We start from the raw sequence: 5,248 nt of genomic DNA, 5'->3' as shown, positions 1-5,248 counted from the left end.
GCGGGGACGCGCAGGGCTGGAGCGGGGACGCGCAGGGCTGGAGGGGGACGCGCAGGGCCGGAGCGGGGACGCGCAGGGCTGGAGCGGGGACGCGCAGGGCCGGAGCGGGGACGCGCAGGGCCGGAGCGGGGACGCGCAGGGTTGGAGCGGGGACGCGCAGGACTGGAGCTGGGACACCCGCCTGGCTGCCACCCGCGGCTCATCCCGTCCGCGCCATCGCCGCGCCTTCGGGTTTCTCTTTGGAGAGGGATTCTACTTATTTATTTATTTTCCCGGCGAAAAATGAGTACATAAAGGGGACAACTCAAACCCACAAGGAAAGGGAAAAAAACAAAAAAAAAACCCGGTGGAGACAGTCCCTGGTTCAGAGCGCGGCTGGAAGGGATCAGCAGTGCCACACCCCGGCCGGGTCCCAGAGCTCGGCAGCCCCGGGTGGGGAATCTCAAACAGATTTAAAGTCAGCTCTTCCCCCCACAGACCCCTCCAGTGGGACTCCCTGGGGTTTTTGCATAATATATTGCGTTGGAAGGGACTTCAAAGCTCATCTTCCACTCCTCTGCTACATGCAGGGACACCTTCCACTATTCCAGGCTGCTCCAAACCCTGTCCACCCTGGCCTGGAACACTTCCAGGGATGGGGCAGCCACAGCTTCTCTGGGCACCCTGTGCCAGAGCTTCCCCACCCTATTGTAAAAAACTTTTCACAGTGTTTATTTTTATTTTTTATATATATATATATATATATATATATATATATATATATATATATATATATACTCTATCCTTCAATTTAAAGTCATCACCTCAGGTGAGGCTGATGAGGGTGATGAGTGGGGCAGCATTTGGGGCCCCTGGGAAGATCTTTTTCCTTTCTCCTTTCTATTTCATCTTCCCCATCCCTCACCAGTGCATCCCAGTGCCCCCAGTTTCTCCCCGATGTATCGTGGTGATGCCAGAACAGAGTTCAGGGTAAGAGGGTTTAAATTGAGGGGAAAACCTCCTTTTCCATTTTTGTTTGTGTTTAAGCTGGGGGGAAGACCCCTTCACCTGTGACTTAAAGGTTATAATTTTTGAAGGAAAACCTGCCTTTTCTGTGTTTTTAGGGGCATCAATTAATTGACCAGGAATCCCCCATTTCCCAGTTTAAGTGGAAGGGAAAGATCTTTTTTATGCAATGTGATGGGTTTGACTTGATGGCAACACACCCCTCCCCTGCCTTTTTCATCATCTTTAGGTTTAAATTGAGAGGGAATCCCTGTCATCCCTCACCTTTTTAGGGTTAAAACTGAGGGATATTACACCCTTTCCCCATCATTTGGATGTGGGGTCTATGGGGTAGTGAGGGCTATGGGAGCTCTAAGGGCTGTAGGGTCAGTGTAGGCTACAGGGTCTGTAAGGGCTACCAGTTATATGAAGGATGTGACAGGTTTGTTGAGGGTTATGGGGTGTGTTAGGGATGTGAGGTCTGTTTGGGGTGTGTGGGCTTTGAGGGCTCTGAGGTTTATGTAGGGTATGGAGGCTTTGTGGGTCTGTCAGTGCTGTGAGTCCTATGGGGTTTTTGGGGAACTGTGAGGGCTATGGGATCTGTGAGGTCTGTGATGGCTGTGGGGCCCGAGAGGGCTCCCTAATGCTCACACTGGTTAGGAAAAATGTCCTTGCAGCTTCCACCCCATAAATGATACTCCACAAACTTTGTTTTCATGTTCTCAGTGATAGTTTCCTAATTGCTACAGATGTCAGAGCATCGTTATCCGTGATAATTAAAGCTGAATGGTTATTTTCTCTAAGTGAGGCTGTTGGGGTCGTTCCAAATGAGATGTGGTCATGCCATAACATAATTTAATTGCTGTATTAATAGATTAAACCCATGGCAATCCCTCGTGAGTCACATACAGAAATAGCAGTGGCATTGTGCGCTCCTTCCCTGTCCTGCTTGTTTTTCAGTGATGGTGGTGATAAGGTGTCTTTGTAAAGCTGCCAAGAAACTGAAGGGAGAAGGAATGCCATCCCAGGAGATCTCATGACTCGGAGATGATTGCAGGAGGATGGGGGCAGAGGCAGCGGCATCCAGGAAATTCCTGGGGTCAGCAGCAATGTGCTTGTTGGAGCTCCTGTGAATAAGGGTCCTGTGACCTCTCTTCCTGGGGCTTTGAAATGGGCTGGAGCTTCTGGTGGATGCTCCTGGTTTGTTTGACTCCATCTGGCCTTTGGAAACTCCTCTAGTTTGGCCAGGTGTTTGGGATGACCCTATGTGGAGGGGAGCCAAAACACCTATCAGTGTTGAAGGGGTGAGAAGCAAAGTTGGAGCTGATGCCACTGTGAATCAACCCACCTCCCCAAACATCATTTCAGCACCTTGTGTAGGCACGTCTCCCTCTGCAGCACTTAAGGCAGCTGTTTGGAAAATTGGGTACTGGAGAAATTACTGGGGTTTTTCGTCTTGGTTTGACCAAACAAGGACCCCTTTGGCAGGAAGAAGATGAGGATGTGGGAGTGTTGGGTGGCTTCACTGAGGCGGTATTTGCTGTCTTTAGAAGCAAGAGGATATTATCTTCACTCATCAGTTTTGTTGAACTCTGATAATGGATTTACTTCCAGTTATCAGTTAAAACATTGTGAAATGAATGGCTGAAGAGGAGGCAGGCCACATGTCCCATATATCAGTTCACAGTTGTCTTACAAAGTATTACCAAGAACTGCAAAGATAACAGTTCACATGACTTATTTTTAAAAGAGTGGCCCTACAGCCAGAAGTGCATTTCTCTTAAAGATACTGCAGAAATCCATTCTTTTCCTCACATGGCAATAAAGAAAATCAGAAATGGAGTCTGGGATCCATCTATGGTTTCCCGGGAGAGGCTTGGCTTAGGACACTTCCCCTCTCCCATTTTGCTACCAGGACCCCAATTCAACTGGAATCAAGGTCCATTTGAGCCTCCAGCTAATAGGAAGCACATATCTTTTCCTTTACATCCCCACTCCTGATTTCCACCCCACACGTGTGTGGTCACTGCAGGGGCTGGTGGACTTAGGCGGACATGTAGCATCATCTGGCCCTACAACCTGGAATCATAAGGGATGGAACGGACTTCTCCAGCTGACTCCAACCATTAACCTAACACTGCCAGTTCCACAACTAAACTGTGTCCCCAAGTGCCACATCCACATATTTTTTGAAGACTTCCATGTGACAATGTCTGCCTGAGTGGTTCTAGGTGTGTGGTTGTTTTTGTTTTGGTGGGTGTTTTTGTTTGTTTGTTTGTTTTGGTTTTGTTTTGGTTTTGATTGGTTGGTTGGTGGGGGGGTGTTGTTTTGTTTTGGGTTTTTTTTGTGTGTGTGGTTTGTTGGTTTTTTGGGTTGGTGGGTTTTTTTGTTTTGTTTTGGTGGGGTTTTTTTGTTGTTTTTGTTGTTTTTTTGGGTTTTTTTGGTTTTTTGGGTTTTTTTGCATGAGTTTGTAAGATTTGGGAGCTTTTATTCACGGTTGCATGATGGGGGGGGGGGGGGGGGAGCTGTGGGCGAGCATTTTTAATTGTTCTCCTTAAGGCAGAGGACTGCTGGAAGCCAGTGATTGCTGGGTCTGAACTGCTACAAAATCCAACAAACCGCTTTGGAAGAGGAAAAAAGAAAATAATTCTGTCTTTGCTGTTCCACACACCGGTGACCTGAGGGAGGAGGGTTTTCCTAAAGAGACTGTTCCCAGGCAATACTTGGCCAACGGAATACCTTGAATTGATTCCTGTACCCGGGACATTTCCCTTGAGGGGGGTTTCTGGCTAAGCCAGCCGTTTTAGGGGGTATTGGCACTGCGGAACACTTGCATTTTTCACATTTTCATTGCACAGCAGGCCACATCTTCCCGATTTAACGCAAGCTCTCTATCCTTTTGGAGGGGAATGTACTGGGATCTGGGGCGGCCGGAGCTCCTGGCGTGGTGGTACCGGGAGGCCCTGGAACAGGGTCTCGTTGTGATGTTAATTAGTAGCTATTGACCGCTCGCTGTTCGGATGCAGTGGGGCGCAAGGGCTCTCAAACACGCTTACATAAGGACCTTCCCGACCGATGTCTGGCTCCTGCCAACAAACTGATTGCTTTTGTCGGGACCTCTGCTGGACGAGGGGCTGGAAATCGATTTCTGGCTTCCAGAGAAGTCCATGCATTCCCGACATCCAAGCCCAAACACTGCATCTGTAGTCATCGCCTTTCCTGCACAAAATCCATCCTAAATTGGATTCAAAATGCTTTTCTGGCTCGGTTCGTAGAGTTTAATCTAATCTTTGTTTCAAATGAGTTACCGGGGTGGATAATTCCCTGTACCTTTGGGTGGGCAGCTGGGATTTTAGTCCCATCAGGCAGAATAGTTTTCCTCTTCGGTCTTGCTTCCTGTTTATATTCCTGTCAGGGAGGATGATTAAAAAAAAAAAAAAAAACACAAAAAAACCCACCACACCACCCTATCAATATTTGCTCTGATGAAGGTGAGAAATGGGTTTACTTTAATATCCCTAGACACAGAGGTAGGGTAACAGCCTCGGTAGTCAGATATATATTGCCATTTGTATCCCTTTGGCTATGGGGCGTATTTAACACTTTTCTTAAAATCCCGTCAGACCGTCTCTTCTTGCTGGCGGCAAACGAGGGAAGGGCTGCGTCCTAATTAAGCTGTTTGCCACAAGCAAAGCTCAGCCGTCCAAATTGCTGTGAGAGCAACGCAGGACGCCGGTCTCCGCTGTGGGGGGAAGCCAGATGCGCTCAAGTTTTCCTTGCGAACTGCTGGTGGGGGCAAAATTTGTGTAATGAGATCAGACACACAAGAGCGGGCCGCCGGGGGAGCAGAGCATCCTGGCGGGGCAGGAGGCACCGCGATGGAGCCGGTCCTCCCGGGCGCGCAGGCACAGCTCCTCCCGGGGATGCTCGGCTCCCTCCCAAAGCCCGTGGCCTGCCTTCCCCGGGGAGGCGTTTGAAGGCTCCCTTTCATCCGCACACCCCGCATCAAGCAGGCAGCGAGCAAACCTCTCCCGCAGCCCCAGCCAGGCGGGCGAGCTCTGGAGCGGCTGCAGCCGCGGGCAGCACCCCGGGGGAAGGCAGGGCCGCCCTCCCGGCTGGCGAGCAGTCCCCGCAGCCGATAGGCACCGTGCCAGCCCTGCTCGGCGGCCGGCTCCGCGGGCAGGCTCGCCCGGCAGAGCGGCTGCGGCGCTGCCGGGAGCCGGCCGGCCTGCCCGCAGCTCTGCCCCTGCCCGCTTATATGGGC

This window comes from Hirundo rustica, chromosome 7 (assembly GCF_015227805.2).
Source record: "Hirundo rustica isolate bHirRus1 chromosome 7, bHirRus1.pri.v3, whole genome shotgun sequence".
Lineage (NCBI taxonomy): Eukaryota > Metazoa > Chordata > Aves > Passeriformes > Hirundinidae > Hirundo > Hirundo rustica.
This window is presented reverse-complemented; position numbering follows the sequence as displayed.